The 21,605-nt window shown below is 49.4% G+C and overlaps 1 protein-coding gene and 1 pseudogene across 1 annotated transcript in view; one reads left to right on the top strand and one right to left on the bottom strand.

Moving 5' to 3' along the window:
* LOC147118294 (proteasome activator complex subunit 1-like) overlaps positions 1–21,605 on the bottom strand; it is a 1,298,587-nt gene that overhangs the window by 1,120,836 nt on the left and 156,146 nt on the right. The gene's annotated exons all lie outside the window — the stretch shown is intronic.
* The window catches only part of LOC147118298 (uncharacterized), a 97,703-nt pseudogene continuing 79,719 nt past the window's right edge, over positions 3,622–21,605 (top strand).

Below are 21,605 nucleotides of genomic sequence, written 5' to 3'. Positions count from 1 at the left end.
CACACTGATCTATAGTGAAATTCATTAACACACCCCCTCACACTGATCTACAGTGAAATTCATTAACACACAACCTCACACTGATCTATAGTGACATTCATTAACACACCACCTCACACTGACCTATAGTGAAATTCATTAACACACCTCCTCACAATGATCTATAGTGAAATTCATTAACACACCACCTCACACCGATCTACAGCGACATTCATTGACACACCACCTCACACTGATCTACAGTGAAATTAATTAACACACCACCTCACACTGATCTATAGTGAAATTCATTAACACATCACCTCACACTGATCTATAGTGACATTCATTAACACACCACCTCACACTGGTCTACAGTGAAATTCATTAACACACCAGCTCACACTGACCTATAGTGAAATTCATTAACACACCTCCTCACAATGATCTATAGTGAAATTCATTAACACACCACCTCACACTGATCTACAGTGAAATTCATTAACACACCACCTCACACTGATCTACAGTGAAATTCATTAACGCACCACCTCACACTGATCTACAGTGAAATTCATTAACACACCACCTCACACTGATCTACAGTGAAATTCATTAACACACCACCTCACACTGATCTATAGTGACATTCATTAAAACACCCCTTCACACTGATCTATAGTGAAATTCATTAACACACCACCTCACACTGATCTATAGTGACATTCATTAACACACCACCTCACACTGATCTATAGTGACATTCATTAACACACCACCTCACACTGATCTATAGTGAAATTCATTAACACACCACCTCACAATGATCTAGTGAAATTCATTAACACACCACCTCACACTGATCTACAGTGAAATTCATTAACACACCAACTCACACTGATCTATAGTGCAATTCATTAACACACCACCTCACACTGATCTGCAGTGAAATTCATTAACACACCACCTCACACTGATCTATAGTGAAATTCATTAACACACCCCCTCACACTGATCTACAGTGAAATTAATTAACACACCCCCTCACACTGATCTACAGTGACATTAATTAACACACCACCTCACACTGATCTATAGTGAAATTCATTAACACACCACCTCACACTGATCTATAGTGAAATTCATTAGCACACCACCTCACACTGATCTATAGTGACATTTATTAACACACCACCTCACACTGATCTACAGTGACATTAATTAACACACCACCTCACACTGATCTATAGTGAAATTCATTAACACACCACCTCACACTGATCTATAGTGAAATTTATTAGCACACCACCTCACACTGATCTATAGTGACATTCATTAACACACCACCTCACACTGATCTACAGTGAAATTCATTAACACACCACCTCACACTGATCTATAGTGAAATTCATTAGCACACCACCTCACACTGATCTATAGTGACATTCATTAACACACCACCTCACACTGATCTACAGTGACATTAATTAACACACCACCTCACACTGATCTATAGTGAAATTCATTAGCACACCACCTCACACTGATCTATAGTGACATTCATTAACACACCACCTCACACTGATCTACAGTGAAATTCATTAACACACCACCTCACACTGATCTATAGTGAAATTCATTTGCCAATTACGCACCCATTCTGCAATTTATTAATGTCTTCTTGCGTTTTGTCTTCCTCAGTATTAATTGTACTTCTGATTCCCGAGTCCAAATCATTTATGAAACACAGTGGTCCCACCACCAATCCCTGTGGAACACCACTTCCCACCTTTTGCCAGTCTGAGTAGCTACTCCCAACCCCTACTCTCGGTTTTCTGTTCTGTAACCAGCTTGTTATCCATAAACAGTATGTAAGATCGACAAGATGACCAAGGTCAGGCTGTGTGGAGTGAATCCCTCCATGGCCTCGCCCCTCCCTATTTCTTTCAGCCCCACACCCCCTGAGTTATATGCGCTCCTCTATTTCCGGCCTCTTGAGCAACCCCGATTTTAATCGCTCCACCATTGGTGGCTGTGCCTTCAGCTGCCTGGGCCCTAAGATCTGGAATTCCCTCCCTAAACCTCTCCATCTCTCTACCTCTCTCTCCTTCTTTAAGTTGCTCCTTAAAACCTACTTCTTTTACCAAGCTTTTGGTCATCTGCCCTAATGTCTTCTTACGTGGCTCGGTGTCAAATTTTGTTTTATAATGATCCTGTGAACAGCCTTGGGACATTTTACTACGTTAAAGGTGCTTTATAAATACAAGTGGTTGTTGTTGTTTCCTGAAACTAATAAATTCCCCAGGGGGAAAAAAAATTGTACTTGTACTCCCAAATATTAAAACGTTTGTGCCACAGAAGCACGAGGTTTATCTGCTTTTATTCATAAATTTAAAAAGTCTGTATTGCAATCTGAGCCCGTGTGTTGTGAGCCAAACAGCCTTGTGTCCAATGAGGGGAATAAAGGCCCACAGCCTCCCCTGGCCCCGGGCCCTGAACAAGGGACTGGAGAAACTCGCTGCCCTGCAGATCAGACAATCAGCCAGCGCAAGTCCCACCCCTCAGGCTCCCCGATAGGTTGGAGGACTGGCCACCAGCTCACTCCTCCAGCCCCGACCCGCTCGCTCCCTATTGGTCGGAAGCTCCCATCAATCAGGCCATGGGCCCGAGTCACGTGTCCCTCGCCGACTTTACAAAGAAAGCCCTGCGTGGTCGCCGGGCGGAGCAGCTGGTCGGCAGGAGCGGGGTCAGGAGTTCTATAAACTGTGGGTAGGCCACACCGCAGGGTTTATAAAGTTGGAGAATGGCCTCAGGCCCGAATGAGATCCAGTGGCCCGGTCTATGTTCCACCGGACGGCAGCTGTGAGGCTTTTTCTCGGGGACAGGCCCGGGTTACGTGCCGCCATCTTGGTGGAGGAAAGACCGACCGGTTCCAACTGCAGCACGGCGCATGCGCGGCCATCTTGATACAGGAACAAAGAGTGGGCGGGGCTTCGGGGTCCCCATGACCAGGACAGAAAATCATTGACTCGTTGATTTTATTCTCACTCTGCACACAGCGGGTGTAGAACTGAACCCAATCAGAGTAGAGGGAGGGGGAAAACTGGGAGTGGAGGAAAGAAATGTTGGAGATGGTGCGATGGGTTTGGATTGCAGCACAGGGAGGAGGGAGAGTGTGTGGGACGGCGATTTACAGCTTTGGGGAAACAAGAGAGGAAAGAATGTTCCACAGAAACTAGAATTGTCTGTTCTGAATTTCTATCCTGTACTTACAGTGATGGCTTTTGTAAACTCCTTTTACAGGGTGTGAGAATGGGAGGATTTACAGATGGGAAACTCAAACCAAACATCACATCAAGATCTGACAGAGTCACTCCATTCATCAGGACCTGAATATCATTGAATTTGAATATGGAAGGACAAATGTTTGTCTGTTCTGTCTGTGGAAAAAGATTTCAAACATCCGTGTGACTGGAAAACACACACCCGAGTGAGAGTGTTCCAGTGCACTGACTGTGGAAAGAGGTTTAACCAGTTACACAGCCTGAAAAAACATCACACCATTCACAGTGAGGAGAAACTGTACACGTGTTCTGTGTGTGGACGAGGCTTCAACTGATCGTCCAACTTGGAGAAACGCAAGGACACCCACAACACATGAAACGGTGGAAATGAGGGGACTGTGGGAAGGGATTCGATTGCCCATCCCATCTGGAATCTCATCGAAGCAGTCACACCGGGGAGAGGCCGTTCACCTGCTCCGTGTGTGGGAAGGGATTCGCAGAGTTATCCAAACTGCAGATACACCAGTGAGTTCACACTGGGGAGAGGCCATTCACGTGTATTGAATGTGGGAAGGGATTCACTCAGTCATCCAGCCTCCATACACACCAGCGAGTTCACACTGGGGAGAAACCGTTCTCCTGCTCCGTGTGTGGGAAGGGATTTGCAGAGTCATCCAAGCTCCAGATACACCAGAGAGTTCACACTGGGGAGGGACCATTCACCTGCTCCGTGTGTGGGAAGGGATTCACTGGTTCATCCACCCTCCTGAGACACCAGCTTGCTCACACTGATAAGAGACCATTTAAATGTTCCCACTGTGGGATGAGCTTTAAAAGCTCTGGGGAGCTGAAGGGACACCAGCGAGCTCACACTGGTGAGAGACCATTCACCTTCTCTGTCTGTGGGAAGGGATTCGCTCGGTCCTCCAACCTGCTGGCACATCAGCGAGTTCACACTGACGAGAGACGCTTTAAATGCTCTGACTGTGGGAAAAGCTTTAAACGCTCCCGGGAGCTGAATGGACACCAACGATTTCACACTGGGGCGAGACCGTTCACCTGCACTGTGTGTAGGAAGGGATTCACTCGGTCCTCCAACCTGCTGGCACACCAGCTTGTTCACAATGACAAGAGAGCCGTGAAATGTTCTGACTGTGGGAAGAGCTTTAAAAGCTTGAAGAGCCTTAAGAGACACCAGCGTCTTCACACAGGTCACAGAATCAAACAGCACAGAAGGAGGCGATTCGGACCATCGTGTCTGTGCTGGCTCTTTGAAAGAGCTGTCCAATTTAGTCCCAAAACCCCAGCTTTATCCCCAGAATTCTGCTAATTAGTCCTCTTCAACTACACGTCCAATTACCGTTTGAAAGTTCCTGTGGAACCTGATTCCAGCATCCTTTCAGATGGTGCGTTCCAGATCTTAACAACCCTCTGTGTGAAAACAATTCTCCTCATTTCCCTCTAGTTCTTTTAGCAACTATTTTAAATCTGTGACCTTTGGTTACCGACCCACTTCCCAGAGGAAACAGTTTGTTCCTACTTGCTCGATCAAAACCACTCATCATTTTGAACACTTCTATTAGGTCTCCTCTTAACCTTCTCTGCTCTAAGCAGATCAATCCCAGCTTCTCCAATTTCTCCACATAACTGAAGTCCCTCATCTATGGTACCATCCCGGTCAACCTCCTCTGTCCAAGGCCTTGACATCCTTCCTAAAGTGTGGTGCCCAGAACTGTACACAAGACTCCAGCTGAGGCCAAAACCCTGCAGCTGTACAAAACCCTGGTTAGACCACACCTGGAGTACTGTGAGCAGTTCTAGGCATCACAGCCTAGGAAGGATATATTTGCCTTGGAGGGAGTGCAGCGTAGGTCTACCAGAATGATACATGGACGCCAAGGGTTAAGTTACGAAGAGAGATTATACAAATTAGAGTTGTAGTCCCTAGAATTTAGAATGTTAAGGTGTGATCTGATCGAAGTTTTCAGGATATTAAGGGGAACGGATAGGGTAGATAGAGAGAAACTATTTCTGCTGGTTGGGCAATCTAGGATTAGGGGCATAGTCTAAAATTAGAGCCAGACCTTTCAGTAGTGAAGTTAGGAAACACTTCTACACACAAAGGGTGGTAGAAGTTTGGAACTCTCTTCCGCAAATGGCAATTGATGTTAGATCAATTGTTAATTTTAAATCTGAGATTGATAGGTTTTTGTTACCCAAAGGTATTAAGGGATATGGGCCAAAGGCGGGTGTATGGAGTTAGATCGCAGATCAGCCATGATCTCATTGAATGGCAGAACAGTCTCGAGGGGCTGAATGGCCTCCTCCTGTCCTATGTTCCTCACTAGTGATTTGTAAAGGTTTAGTGTAACTTCCTTGTTTTTGTTTTCAATGGCACTATTTACAAAGCCAAGTATCCCACACACTTTCTGAACCGCCTCACCAACTTGCCGTGGCAATTTCAAAGATTTGTGAATATGGACCCCCAGGTCCCTCTGCTCTTGCAACCCCTCAAAATAGTCCCAGTTAGATTATACGGCCTCTCCCTGTTGTTTCTCCCAAAGTGCATCACTTCACACTTATCCTCATTTAATTTCATCTGCCTTGTGTCTGCTCATTTCACAGTCTGTCTCTGTCCTTCTGAAGTCTGCTACTACTATGCTCACTATTTACTTCGTTGCCAAGTTTTGTATCGTCCATAAACTTTGAAATTTTACACCTATACCCAAGTCCAGGTCATTTATATATAACAAGAAAAGCAATGGTCCTAATTCTGACCCCTGGGGGAACCCACTGCATACTTCCCTCCAGTCAGAAAAACATCCCTCAGCACTGCTCACTGTCTCCTATCCCTCAGCCAATTATATACACAAATTACCATCAGCCCTTTAATACCATGTGCTTCTATTCTCTGAAAAAGTCTCTTTTGTGCTACTTTATCAAATGCCTTTTGAAAGTCCATATATATAACATCTACTGCAATACCTTCATCAACCCTCTGTTACTTCATCAAAGAACTCAATCAGGTTAGTCAGACACGATTTACCTTTAACAAAACCATACTGGCTGTCCCTTATTAACCCATGCTTCTCCAAGTGAGAATTAATTTTGTCCTTGACAATGATCTCTAGTTGTTCACCCACCACTAAATGCTAGGCCTGCATTTAGTGCCCATCCCTAATTGCCCTTGAGAAGATGGTGGTGAGCCACCTTCTTGAACCGCTGCAGTCCATATGGTGTAGGTACACCCACAATGCTGTTAGGAAGGGAGTTCCAGGATTTTGGCCCAGCGACAGTGAAGGAATGGCGATACAGGTCCAAGTCAGGATGGTGTGTGGCTTGGAGGGGAACTTCTCGGTGGTGTTGTTCCCATGCGTCTGTTGCCCTTGTCCTTCTAAGTGGTAGAGGTCGCAGGTTTGGAAGGTGCTGTTGAAGGAGCTTTGGCGAGTTGCTGCAGTGCACCTTGTAGATGGTACACACTGCAGCCACAGTGCACCGGTGGTGGAGGGAGTGAATGTTGAAGGTGGTGGATGGAGTGCCAATCAAGCGGGCTGCTTTATCCTGAATGGTGTTGGGTTTCTTGAGGGTTGTTGGAGCTGCACTCATCCAGGCAAGTGGAGAGTATTCCATCATACTCCTGACTTGTGCCTTGTAGATGGTGGAAAGGCTTTGGGGAGTCAGGAGGTGAGACACTCGCCACAGAATTCCCAGCCTCTGGCCTGCTCTTGTAGCCACAGTATTTATATGGCTGGTCCAGTTCAGTTTCTGATCAATGGTAACCCCCAGGATGTTGATAGTGGGGGATTCAGCGATGGTAATGCCATTGAATGTCAAGGGGAGATGGTTACATAGAAAACATAGAAACATAGAAGATAGGAGCAGGAGTAGTCCATTCGGCCCTTCGATCCTGCTCCGCCATTCAATGTGACCATGGCTGATCATCCAAACTCAGTACCCTGTCCCTGCCTTTTCCCCATATCCCTTGATCCCTTCAGCCTCAAGAAACATATCCAACTCTTTCTTGAATATATTTAATGAACTGGCCTCCACCACCCTCTGTGGCAGAGAATTCCACAGGTTCACCACTCTCTGGGTGAAGAAATTCCTCCTCATTTCAGTCCTAAATGGCTTACCCCTTATCCTTAGACTATGACCCCTGGTTCTGGACTCCCCGGCCATCAGAAACATCCTTCCTGCATCTAGTCTGTCCAGACCTGACAGAATTTTATAGGTTTCGATGAGATCCCCTCTCAATCTTCTAAACTCCAGTGAGTATAAGCCCAATCGACACAATCTCTCCTCATACGTCATTCCTGCCATCCCAGGTATCAGCCTGGTGAATCTTCGCTGCACTCCCTCCATGGCAAGAACGTCCTTCCTCAGGTATGGTGACCAAAACTGCACACAATACTCAAGGTGCGGTCTCACCAAGGCCCTTGCTTAGAGTCTCGCTTGTTGGAGATGGTCATTGCCTGGCACTTGTGTGGTGCGAATGTTACTTGCCACTTGTCAGCCCAAGTCTGAATGTTGTCCAGGTCTTGCTGCATATGGACACAGACTGCGTCAGTATCTGATGAGTCTTGAATGGTGCTGAACAGTGTGCAATCATCAGCGAACATCCCCACTTCTGACCTTATGATGGAGGGAAGGTCATTGATGAAACAGCTGATGATGGTTGGGCCTAGGACACTGCCCTGAGGAACTCCTGCAGTGATGTCATGTGATTGAGATGAATGACCTCCAGCAACCACAGCCAACTTCCTTTGTGCTAGGTATGATTCCAACCAATGGAGAGTTTTCCCCTTGATTCCCATTGACTTCAGTTTTGCTAGGGCTCCTTGATGTCACACTCGATCAAATGCTGCCTTGATGTCAAGGGCAGTCACTCTCACCTCACCGCTTGAGTTCAGCTCTTTTGTCCATGTTTGGACCAAGGCTGTAATGAGGTCAGGAGCTGAGTGGCCCTGGCGGACCCCAAACTGGGTGTCAGTTAGCAGGTTATTGCTGAGTAAGTGCCGCTTGATGGCACTGTCGACGACACCTTCCATCACTTTGCTGATGATTGAGAGTAGACTGATGGGACGGTAATTGGCCGGGTCGGATTTGTCCTGCTTTTTGTAGACAGGACATACTTGGGCAATTTTCCACATTGCTGGGTAGATGCCAGTGTTGTAGCTATACTGGAACAGCTTGGCTAGTGGCGCAGCTAGTTCTGGAGCACAAGTCTTCAGTACTATTGCCAGAATGTTGTCAGGGCCCATAGCCTTTGCAGTATCCAGTGTCTTCAGCCGTTTCTTGACATCACGTGGAGTGAATTGAATGGGTTGAAGACTGGCATCTGTGATGCTGGGGACCTCAGGAGGAGGCCAAGATGGATCATCCACTCGGCACTTCTGGCTGAAGATAGTTGCAAATGCTTCAGCCTTGTCTTTTGCACTCACATGCTGGGCTCCACCATCATTGAGGATGGGGATATTTTTGGAGCCTCCTCCTCCTGTTAACTGTTTAATTGTCCACCACCACTCATGACTGGATGTGGCAGGACTGCAGAGCTTTGATTTGATCCGATGGTTGTGAGATCGCTTAGGTCTGTCTATCGCATGTTGCTTCCATTGTTTGGCATGCAAGTAGTCCTGTTGTGCTGTCTCTCCCTCTAACTTAACCTTACTGTATGTACATAACCTACTTATATATGTATAACTTACCTGTTAGGGCCGTTGCCCCTTTAACTCACCGTTTAGGGCCATTGCTCCTTTAAGACGCGCCTTAGTGTGCTGACATCACGTCACGTACGACGTGACATGCGTGAGGCGGCTGCCGGCCCAACTCGGCTCTCCAGAAAGGCTGCCGGCACAGCCCGGCCCAGCGTCTTCGGCCGCATCGATCAGCCGCCGGGAGCGCCGCTATCTTCCGCTCCTGCGGCAAGCACCGGCCCAGCCTGGCCTCCAGCTCCTGCTCCCGACCTAGGCCCCGACGGCCAGTGACGCAACTACCAGCAAACGCAACGACATCACGACCCCGCGCGTGATGAGGTCACCACGCTCCCCACGGCACTGCAAGTTCATTCCTCGTGGAGCTGCCGCCGGAACAAGACCTGCGCCACGGTGCTCCTCGGTTGTATTGTCCCCATGCTTCAGTCTTGGAAATTGTTTGTCTGTGAGTACTTAGAATGCTATAGACGATTAGCGTACACTGTATGTTGTAGAAAATGTTTAGTTGTAACTTTCTCTGTCTAGCTGGTTAACTAGCAGCCGTATTTGATACACTATGTACAGGGCTAATTTAAAGAGAATGCCTTCCAGCTTGCTAAATGTAATTCGTTGCCAGATGTACCGTGTTGCCCAGGCGTACCTAAATTTGTGTATACATATCAATTATGCGTCTGTATACTAATGTGTCCTTCCATTTCTGTGTTGTATTTCAGTTTTACAGTAAGAATCTTTCAGTAAAGCGTTACAAGAAAAGTCAAGCCTTGTGATTTTATTGGAAGATATCGAGTTGTTCGCTATCTGTCTAGCTCTGCATAGGATCGCGTTGCGAGGGCAGAACACCTGTGTTGTAGCCTCACCAGGTTGACACCTCATTTTTTGGTATGCCTGGTGCTGTTCCCGGCATGCTCTCCTGCACTCTTCGTTAAACCAGGGTTGATCTCCCGGCTTGAGGGTAATGGTAGATTGAGGGATATGCCGGACCATGAGGTTACAGATTGTGGTTGAATACAATTCTGCTGCTGCTGATGGCCCACAGCGGCTCATGGATGCCCAGTTTTGAGTTGCCAGACCTGTTCAAAATCTGTCCCATTTAGCACGGTGGTAGTATGCCGCTGCGGAGTGTCTGATTAAAGTTAACGGGTCTTTGACGGCGCCCCTTTGCTTTGGGAGGGGGTGCGTCAGGGATGCCCCATGTCCGGTCAGTTATACGCCGTCTGCGTGGAGCCTTTCCTGTGCCTCTTGCGGAAGAGGTTGACGGGACTGGCTCTTCAAGGGCCGGGCGCGGAGTTCGTCCTCTCGGCTTATGCCAATGACGTGTTCCTCATGGTCACGGACCCCGCCGACTTGCGGAGGGTGCGACAATGCCAGCAGATTTACTTGGACACATCCTCCTCCAGGATCAACTGGGAGAAATGCTCCGGGCTCCAGGTGGGTCAGTGGTGGGTGGACTCCCTGCCGGAGGAGTTCAGGCCCTTCGCCTGGAGCACCATGCACCTCCTCTACTTGGGCGTCTACCTTAGCCCCGCCATGGACACCTGGCCGGCAATCTGGCAATAGCTGTAGGCCAAAGTCACCGCTCATCTAGGATGCTAGACAGGACTGCTCCGAGTGTTGTCCTACAGGGGTCGAGCACTGGTCATTAACCAGCTGGTGGCCGCCATGTTGTGGCACCGGTTGGTCATTTTGATCCCGCCCCCTGCGTTTGTCGCCAAGATGCAGAAGCAGCTCATCACCTTCTTCTGGGACAAAGGGAAGCACTGGGTCTCTGCCGCAGTTCTGAATCTCCCGCTTAGGGAGGGTGGTCAGGCGCTGGTGTGCCTTCGCACCCAGGCTGCGACTTTCCGTCTTCGGACCCTGCAGAGATACCTGTACGTCGAGAATCCTCCCAGATGGTGAGCGCTGGCGATGTATTTCTTCCGCCAGCTGCATGGCCTCAACTACGACATGTTTGTGGAATTGGGCCATATGCGTGCCTACCTGCAGGAGCTGCCTGTCTTCTACCAGGAAATGCTGTGGGTCTGGAACAGCGTTGCCTCCAGGTGGAGTTCTCCCCCATCTTGGGCCAATGTCCGGCTCACGGCCAAAGCCATCGAGACGCTGAAAGCAGCACTGGGCCCCGACTCCACTAAGTGTATCGAGGAGGCTCAAGCACATGGGGTGATCCCGCCCAAACTGACCACCTTTCGGATGGAATTCCTTATCGGCACGTGGCCCTGAAACCCCTCTCGGGAACCGACGCCTCACAACTTGAGCCGTCTTGGGGAAATGCCCTCCATGCCTTTTAGTTCTGCACGAAGGGGTTTCCTGTACGGGCTGCTCCTGCGCACTCTCCACTTTGTCATCTTCCTCTGCTGTCTGTACACGCCTTGGCGTGCCATCTTGCAGAGGCAGAGGTCCCCAATGGAGGGCTCTCTGTGCGGGAGTCTTCCCTTTATCTATTGGGGACTTGGCCTGGAGGGTGTTGCACGGAGCAGTCCCGTGCAATAAGATTTTAGGTTGGTTCATGGACTCCCAGGCTGCCTGCCTTTTCTGCAGCCTGGAGGAGTCCGTGTTCCACGTTTATACCAAATGTGAGAGGTTGCAGCCCCTCTTTCACTATTCGAAGGGGCTGCTCCTCGATTTTTGGCTGCACTTCAGTCCCACGCTCCTGATCTTTGGTCACCCAGTGCGGAGGGGAGCAGGCAGGGCGGAGGACCTCCTCGTAGGACTGCTCCTGGGCCTGGTGAAAGTGGCCATAAAAAGTTCCAGGCAGCGGGCGGTCGAGGGGGTCGTTCGGCCCGATTGCCTGCCTCTCTTCCGTGGCCATGTTCACGCCCGGGTGGCCCTGGAGATGGAGCACACGGTGTCTGCCGGCACACTTGAGGCCTTCCTAGACCGGTGGGCACTGCTGGGACTGGAGTGCATTGTCACCCCGGCCGGGGTGAATTTAATTTAATTTGATAAGTTTCAAAAATTAATTTAAGTTTTTAAGTTTCATTACAGTCCACTTGTTCGGCCGGGAGAGCGGGAGGCTCCGCTCGGCGATGCAGAGAACCCTGCAGATGGAGAAGAATGTAGTGTCCGTGTGTTGATAAAGACACTGAAGGCAGGAGTTGGTTCATAGGTATTTACTAAGCAAAGTCTGGGGGGGGGGGTGTTTCTAAAGGATATACACAATACACAGGCTTATATAGCCCAAGTGGCAATTACCACCATTACGCACACCTGAGGCTCTTAAAGGCACATGCACCACAAAGAATGTCAACCAGAGTCTGCTGGATCTGCACAAACTCTCCACTGGGAGCGCCGATCCTCATCTGTGTGAATTCCTGGAGACCCATTATCCAGATGAACAAGTGAAGACGACCAAGAAGCTTGTAGAGACTGGGACCCCTGTCTTGTAGGCATGAGGGCTTGTGACTTTGTACAAAGAGCTGAGACCTGAGCTCTGTAAATGTCATTCATTGTAAATAAAATGTTCAATCTTAAATTAAAATTTTTTTTTTAAAGATTATTTAAAGACAAATTTCCTCCAGTTTCACAGACAGCCTTTGTCACTGCAATAATTTCTTAAATGTTTAATCATTAAATCAAAAGCATCAAAAAGGAAGAGAGTAGCAAAAGTAAAGGAAGACTTGCATTTCTATAGTGCCATTCACGACCACTGGACGTCTCAAAGCGCTTTACTTTTTGAAGTGTAGTCACTGTTGTAATGTGGGAAGTGCAGCAGCCAATTTTCACTCAGCAAGCTCCCACAAACAGCAGTGTGATAATGACCAGATAATCTGTTTTTGTTATGTTGGTTGAGGGATAAATATTGGCCAGGACAACGGGGAGAACTCCCCTGCTCTTCTTCAAAATACTGCCATGGGATCTTTTACATCCACCCGAGAGAGCAGATGGGGCCTCGGTTTAACGTCTCATCTGAAAGACGGCCCCTCTGACAGTGCAGCGCTCCCTCAGCACTGCACTGGAGTGTCAGCCTAGCTTTATGTGCTCGAGTCTCTGGAGTGGGACTTGAACCCACCACCCTTTGACCCAGAGGCGAGTGAGCTGCCCACTGAGCCACAACTGACAACGTTGGTCCCTTAGAGGTAGAGACAGGAGAAATTATTATGGGGAATAAGGGAATGGCAGAAACGTTAAAACAAATATTTTGTATCTGTCTTCACAGTAGAAGACACAAAAGCATACCAAAGATGGTGGGGAACCGAGGGTTTAATGAGGGTGAGGAACTTAATGTAAAGTACTGGAGAAACTAATGGTATTAAAAGCCGACAAATCCCCTGGACCTGACGGCCTACATCCTAGGGTTCTAAAAGAGGTGGCTGAAGAGACAGTGGATGCATTGGTTTTGATCTTCCAAAATTCCCGAGATTCCCAAGATTCTAGAACGGTCCCAGCGGATTGGAAGGTCGCAAATGTAACACCGCTATTCAAGAAAGGAGGGAGAGAAAAAACAGGGAACGACGGGCCAGTTAGCCTGACATCAGTCGTTGGGAAAATGCTGGAATCCATTGTTACAGAAGTTGTGTCAGGGCACTTAGAAAATCATAACATGGTTAGGCTGAGTCAACATGGTTTTATGAAAGGGAAATCGTGTTTGACAAATTTATTAGAGTTATTTGAGGATGTAACTAGCAGGGTATATAAAGGGGAACCAGTGGATGTAGTATATTTGGATTTCCAAAAGGCATTCGACAAGGTGCCACATAAAATATTATTACACAAGATTAGGGCTTGGGGGTAATATAGTAACATGGATAGAGGATTGGTTAATGGACAGAAAACAAAGAGTAGGGATAAACGGATCTTTTTCAGGTTGGCAGGCTGTAACTAGAGGGGTGCCGCAAGGATCAGTGTTGGGGCCTCAGCTATTTACAATCTATATTAATGACCTAGATGAAGGGACCGAGTGTAATGTATCCAAGTTTGCTGATGATACAAAGCTAGGTGGGACAGTGAGCTGTGAGGAGAACACAGAGAGTCTGCAAAGGGATATCGATAGACTGAGTGAGTGGGCAGTAAGGTGGCGGATGGAGTATAATGTGGGGAAATGTGAGGTTATTCACTTTGGTAGGAAGAATAGAAAAACAGCATCTTTTTTAAATGGTGAGAAACTTTCAAATGTTGGTGTTCAGAGAGATTTGGGTGTCCTCGTGCAAGAAACACAGAGAGTTAGCCTGCAGGTACAGCAAGCAATAAGGAAGGCAAATGGCATGTTGGCCTTTATTGCAAGGGGCTTGGAGTATAAGAGTAAGGAAGTCTTGCTACAATTGTACAGGGCCTTGGTGAGACCACACCTGGAGTACTGTGCACAGTTTTGGTCTCCTTATCTAAGGAAGGATATACTTGCCTTGGAGGCGGTGCAACGAAGATTCACTAGATTGATTCCTGGGATGAAAGGGCTGTCCTATGATGAGAGATTGTGTAGAATGGGCCGATACTCTCTGGAGTTTAGAGGAATGAGAGGTGATCTCATTGAAACATACAAGATTCTGAAGGGGATTGACAGGGTAGATGCTGAGAGGTTGTTTCCCCTGGCTGGAGTGTCTCGAACTAGGGGACATAGTCTCAGGATAAGGGGTCGGCCATTTAAGACAGAGATGAGGAGGAATTTCTTCACTCAGAGGGTTGTGAATCTTTGGAATTCTCTGCCCCAGAGGGCTGTGAATGCTGAGTCTTTGAGTATATTCAAGGCTGAGATCGATAGATTTTTGGACTCTAGGTGAATCAAGGGATATGGAGATCGGGCGGGAAAGTGGAGTTGAGGTCGATGATCAGCCATGATCTTATTGAATGGCGGAGCAGGCTCAAGGGGCCGTATGGCCAACTCCTGCTCCTATTTCTTATGTTCTTATGGACTTTCAAAAGGCATTTGATAAAGTACCACACGAGAGACCTACTCGGAAAAGAGAAGCACATGGTATTAAAGGGCTGATGGTAATTTGGGTATATAATTGGCTGAGGGATAGGAGACAGTGAGCAGTGCTGAGGGATGTTTTTCTGACTGGAGGGAAGTATGCAGTGGGTTCCCCCAGGGGTCAGGATTAGGACCATTGCTTTTCTTTGTTATATATAACTGACCTGGACTTGGGTATAGGTGTACAAGTTTGAAATTTACAGATCATACAAAACTTGGCAACGTAGTAAATAGTGAGCATAGTAGTAGCAGACTTCAGAAGGACAGAGACAGACTGTGAAATCAGCAGACACAAGGCAGATGAAATTAAATGAGGATAAGTGTGAAGTGATGCACTTTGGGAGAAACAACAGGGAGAGGCCGTGTAATCTAAATGGGACTATTTTGAGGGGGTGCAAGAGCAGAGGGACCTGGGGGTCCATATTCACAAATCTTTGAAAGTGCCACAGCAAGTTGGTGAGACGGTTCAGAAAGTGTGTGGGATACTTGGCTTTGCAAATAGTGCCATTGAATACAAAAACAAGGAAGTTACAGTAAACCTCGAGACTGTTCTGCCATTCAATGAGATCATGGCTGATCTGCGATCTAACTCCACATACCCGCCTTTGGCCCATATCCTTTAATACCTTTGGGTAACAAAAACCTATCAATCTCAGATTTAAAATTAACAATTGATCTAGCATCAATTGCCATTTGCAGAAGGAAGTTCCAAATTTCTACCACCCTTTGTGTGTAGAAGTGTTTCCTAATTTCACTCCTGAAAGGTCTGGCTCTAATTTTTAGACTACGCCCCTAATCATAAACTGCCCAACCAGCGGAAATAGTTTCTCTCTGTCCACCCTATCTGTTCCCCTTAATATCCTGAAAACTTCGATCAGATCACACCTTAACCTTCTAAATTCTAGGGACTACAACTCTAATTTGTATAATCTCTCCTCGTAACTTAACCCTTGGGTTCCGGGTATCATTCTGGTAAATCTACGCTGCACTCCCTCCAAGGCCAATATATCCTTCCTAAGGTGTGGTGCCCAGAACTGCTCACAGTACTCCAGGTGTGGTCTAACCAGGGTTTTGTACAGCTGCAGGGTTTTGGCCTCAGCTGGAGTCTTGTGTACAGTTCTGGGCACCATACTTTAGGAAGGATGTCAAGGCCTTGGAGAAGGTACAGAGGTTGACCAGGATGGTACCAGGGATGAGGGACTTCAGTTATGTGGAGAGACTGGAGAAGCTGGGATTGTTTCCCTTAGAGCAGAGAAGGGTAAGAGGAGACCTAATAGAGGTGTTCAAAATGATGAGGGGTTTTCATCGAGCAAGTAGGGAGAAACTGTTCACTCTGGCAAGTGGGTCGGTAACCAGAGGTCTCAGATTTAAAATAGTTGCTAAAAGAACTAGAGGGAAATGAGGAGAATTGTTTTCACACAGAGGGTTGTTAAGATCTGGAACGCACCATCTGAAAGGATGCTGGAATCAGGTACCACAGGAACTTTCAAATAGTAATTGGACATGGAGTTGAAGAGGACTAGTTTGCAGAGTTCTGGGGATAAAGCTGGGTTTTGGACTAAATTGGACAGCTCTTTCAAAGAGCCGGCACAGACAGGATGGGCTGAATCACCTCCTTCTGTGCTATTAGATTCGATGATCAGTGTGAAGGCGCTGGTGTCCCTAAAGGTTCTTAGAGCTTTTAAAGCTCTTCCCACAGTCAGAACATTTAAAGGGTCTCTTGTCAGTGTGCACAAGCTGGTGTGCCAGGAGGGTGGAGGACCGAGTGAATCCCTTCCCACATTCAGAGCAGGTGAATGGTCTCTCCCCAGTGTGTAGGTGTTGGTGTCTCTTCAGCTCCCCGGAGTTTTTAAAGATCTTTCCACAGTGAGAACATTTAAAGGGTCTCTCGTCAGTGTGAACTCGCTGATGTGCCAGCAGGTTGGATGACTGAGTGAATCCCTTCCCACACACGGAGCAGGTGAATGGTCTCTCTCCAGTGTGTAGGTGTTGGTGTCTCTTCAGCTCCCTGGAGCTTTTAAAGATCTTCCCACAGTCAGAACATTTAAAGGGTCTCTCTCCAGTGTGAAGAAGCTGGTGTGCCAGCAGGTGGGATGAATCAGTGAATCCCTTCCCACACACGAAGCAGGTGAAAGGCCTCTCACCTGTGTGAACTCGCTGGTGTTTCTTCAGATCCCCGGAGCTTTTAAAGGTCTTCCCACAGTCAGAACATTTAAACGGCCTCTCATCAGTGTGAGCTCGCTGGTGTTGCTTCAGATACTGGGGGCTTTTAAAGCTCTTCCCACAGTTAGGACACTGAAATGGTCTCTCTTCTTTGTGAACAAACTGGTGTTCCTTCAGTTCCCTGGCGCTTTTAAAGCTCTTCCCACAGTCAGAGCATTGAAATGGTCTCTCATCAGTGTGAACAAGCTGGTGTCGCTTCAGATCCCCAGTGCTTTTAAAGCTCTTCCCACAGTCAGAACACTGAAATGGTCTCTCATCAGTGTGAACAAGCTGGTGTTCCTTCAGTTCCCTGGGGCTTTTAAAGCTCTTCCCACAGTCAGAACACTGAAATGGTCTCTCCCCAGTGTGAACAAACTGGTGTTTCTTCACATGCCCGGGGCTTTTAAAGCTCTTCCCACAGTCAGAACACTGAAATGGTCTCTCCCCAGTGTGAACTCGCTGGTGTGTTTGCAGGTGGGATGAACAAACAAATCCCTTTCCACACACGGAGCAGGTGAACGGAATGTCCCTGGTGCTACTGCGCCGTTGAACTTCCAACGTAGACGGGGAACTGAATCCCTTCCCACCGTCCCCACCTTTACCCGGTTTCTCCCCGGTGTGACGGTGTATGTGTCTCGCCAGGTCAGGCGATCGGCTGAATCCGCGTCCACACACTGAACACGTGTGCGGTTTGTCATCGCTGCGATCGCTGCTTTCTCCTTCCATGTGCAAAGGCCGATGATATTCAGGTCCGGATGAATCGAGCGACTCTGTCAGATCTTGACGTGATGTTTGGTCTGAGCTTCCCGCCTGTAACTGCTCCACTTCTATAACCCTGTAAATTGAGATCAGAAAAGGATCAGAGGCAAACTGTTGTTTAATTTTCCTCTTTCCGAACCTAGGGGCAGTGAAGCTGATTTTCAGGCCCCAGCTGCTGCACAGGTTGGTTGAAAGGATCAGTAGTAATGGCGGCTGTAATACCCACAAGCCCCGGCGCTGCAGAAAGCGCTCTGTTGACTCTGAGCCCCGCGCATGTGCTCATGGCCCCCGTGCTTTCCCTCCTGCTCTACAATCACCCGTCCCGATCGGTCCGCAATGCGCATGCTCAGCACACAAAACCCTGCGGTTGGAACATTGGGCGCGCATACGGAGCTGCAGCATCTGGTATGCGTGAGCGGCTCAGGTGGGGGCGAGTCGGTGTTTCGCCTCAGCCGCCAGGGAGGTGCGCATGCACAGGGTGACCTAACATTCTTCCCGTCAGCAGTCACACCCTCGTTTCTTTAATAATAACAGAAAATGCTGGAAATACTCAGCAGGTCAGGCAGCATCTGTGGAGACAGAAACAGAGTTAACACTTCAGGTCAATGACCTTTCATCAGAACTGCTTGTTCTTTAGTGTCAGCCAGTGGCTCAGTGGGTAGCACTCTCGCCTCTGAGGCAGAAAGTTGTGGGTTCAAGTCCCACTCCAGTGCAGTGCTGAGGGAGTGCGGCACTGTCAGAGGTGCCGTCTTTCAGATGAAATGTTAAATTGAGGCCCCGTCTGCTCTCTCAGGTGGACGTCAACGATCCTATGGCACTATTTGAATAAGAGCAGGGGAGTTATCCCTGGTGTCCTAGCCAATGTGTTTATCCCTCAATCAACATAACAAAAAACATAGATTATCTGGTCATTATCAGATTGCTGTTTGTGGGAGCTTGCTGTGCGCTAATTGGCTGCTGCGTTTCCTACACTACAACAGTGACTCTACCTCAAAAGTACTTCATTGGCTGTAAAGCGCTTTGGGACGTCCAGTGGTGGTGAAAGGCGCTATATAAATGCAAGTCTTTCTTCCTTCACTGGTCTCACCAGCGACCTCTTCTGGCCTATTGGGGAGTGCCTCTGCAAATTGACTCAGACAACGGCACTCATTTCACCAGCAAAATAATGAAAGAAATCTGTAAGCTGCTCCATGTGACACAAAAATATCACATACCATATCACCCCCAGAGCTCGGGGATGGTAGAATGAATAGGGCACTGAAAAACACGTTGACAAAAGCCATCCAAGAAACAGGGAAGGGATGGTCGGAATTATTACCCAGCATACTAATGAGGCTGCGAGCCACCCCAGGACAAACGACCGGACTGACCCCCTATGAACTAATGAAAGGACAAGTTATGAGACTACCAGAGGATTTGGCTGCAGGAGTGGGAAACATAGAAACATAGAAGTTAGGAGCAGGAGTAGGCCATTCGGCCCCTCGAGCCTGCTCCGCCATTCAATGAGATCATGGCTGATCATCCAAATTCAGTACCCTGTTCCTGCCTTCTCCCCATATCCCTTGATCCCTTTAGCCTCAAGAAATATATCCAACTCCTTCTTGAATATATTTAACGAGCAGGGGAGCCCGGCGTTGCCAGGGCAATTTTGGGCCACGCGGTCTCCGTGCCCGTGTGTCCCCCCTCTCTGTCCCTCTCCCCCTCTCCCTGTACTGTCCTCTCCCTGCCTCCCTCCCTCCCCCTCCCCGCCTAGCGCCTGAGGCCTGGTGCCGTTCTGATAGCGGCCGTGCGGGGCCGAGCGCTTGAGGCGCGGCCGGGCTGTCAGGCAGAGACGGACCCGAGCTGAGCTCCCTCGCGGATCGCGCTGCTGACGGGCGGCCGCTGCCGCGCCCCCGACCGCTGTGTGTGTCGGGCCGAGCGGTTGCGAGGCACGGCCCGAGTGAGCCAACTTACCTGCCAGTGCGGCGGGGCGGGGAGCGGGATCGGGAGCTGCAATGTGGGGGTTGCTGTGGGGATGGAGCTCCCCCGCGGGTGGTGCAGTTGATGGTCGGCCACTGCCGATGACCCGCCCTCTGCGTGGAAACTCACCTGCCGCTGCCGGAGTCAGAATGTGGGGGTTTGTTTGGCTGGTGGTGTCCCTGTGGGGATGAAAAAAATGGCGGCGCAGTTTAGGGAGACTGGAGCATTAGGTCCCGCCTGTGAAGCACCGGTTGGTCAAGCATCAGGTGAGTGAACTGTAGGATTGGTCAAGCAGCACGTCACTCAACGCTAATGAGAGGTAGGATTGGTCAACCGCTAATGAGTGGATTTTTGAGTAATTTTGAATGTTTTTTGTACACTGTGCAAACAATTTTTGTGTGACGAAAAAGTAAATATGCCTACAAGAGTCCCCTAATGATAAGCTTTCTTTTGATGTAACATATGTGTAGGTACGCTCGATAACTTTTGATTGTATAGCCGGACAGACAGACAGACAGAGAGACAGACAGACATACCGTATATACTAGCTGGAGTGCCCGGCGGTGCCGAGGCTTTTTCGAGGGCATGTTGTTGTTGGGGGTGTGTGGGGGGGGTAAGGGAGTGTGGGGGAGGGAAGGGGGAGGTGGGTGTGGGGGGGGAAGGGGGTGTGGGTAGGGTGGGTGGGGGGAGGGGAAGGCGGGTGGGGAGTGTGAGGGGGAAGGGGGGTGTGGCGGGGGAAGGAGGGGTGGGGGGTGGTGGGGGAAGGGGGGTGAGGGGGTGAAGGGAAGGGGTGGGGGGTGTAGTGGGTGTGGGGGGGGAAGGGGGTGTGTGGGGGGGAATGGTGGAAAGGGAGGGGGAGAGGGAGGGGAGGAGCACGGGGTGGGGAGCAAGGGGTGTGTGGGGGAGGAGAAGGGTGGGGTGGGTGGGGGGAGGGGAAGGGTGGGGTGGGTGGGGGGGAGAAGGGTGGGGTCGGTGAGGGAGAAACGCGTGGGTGGGGTGGGAGAAAGGGGTGGGTGGGTGGGGGACAAAGGGGTGGGGGGGAAAGGGGGTGTGGGGGAGGGAAGGGGGAGGTGGGAGGGTGGAAGGGGGTGTGTGGGGGGGAATGGGGTGTGGGGTTGTGGGGGGGGGAAGGGGGGTGGGGGGGGTGGAAGGGGAAAGGGGGTGTGGGGGAAGGAGGGGGGAAAGGGAGGGGGAAAAGGGAGGGGAGGGGGGAAAGGGAGGGGGGGAAGGGAGGGGAGGGGGGGAAGGGAGGGGGGAAAAGGGAGGGGAGGGGGGAAGGGGGTGGGGGAAGAGGGAGGGGAGGGGGAAAGGGAGCGGGGGGGGAAAGGGAAGGGAGGGGGGGCAAAGGGAAGGGGGAGGGGAAGGGAGGGGGGAAGCCAGCAGACCCTCTCCCAGTGTTGGTCCCTGTCTGGGCCAGAAGCCTGGGACTGGAGTTGCGCTGCTGGCCGTTGGAGAAGCCTAGGCCTCGGGCCCCTGCACTGACATGGCAAGGGGTGGGGGAGCAAGGGGTGGGGAGCAAGGGGTGGGGGAGCAAGGGGTGGGGTCACATGAAACTTAAAGTACTTATAAAACATTTTTGGTAAATCTTTCTATAACATACACTTTACAACCTCACCAATCTTTTTATTAAAAAAGGGGTCCTCACCTCTCAGTGTGTTGTATCACAAACAATGGCCGCCGCTTGCTTTTCAGTTGGAAAGATTAGGCCCCGCCCACACAGTCGATTGTCTGTCTCGGTCACCAGGACCCGATTGGGAGCACAGAAGCCCCACCCACTCTATGTTCCTGTACTAAGATGGCCGCGTCTCT

Source organism: Somniosus microcephalus, chromosome 4 (assembly GCF_052327205.1).
Source record: "Somniosus microcephalus isolate GS21.2 chromosome 4, FLI_Smic_1.0, whole genome shotgun sequence".
Taxonomy (NCBI): Eukaryota; Metazoa; Chordata; class Chondrichthyes; order Squaliformes; family Somniosidae; genus Somniosus; species Somniosus microcephalus.
Note: the sequence above shows the minus strand (reverse complement) of the source record. Positions and strands in the feature narration are given on the sequence as shown.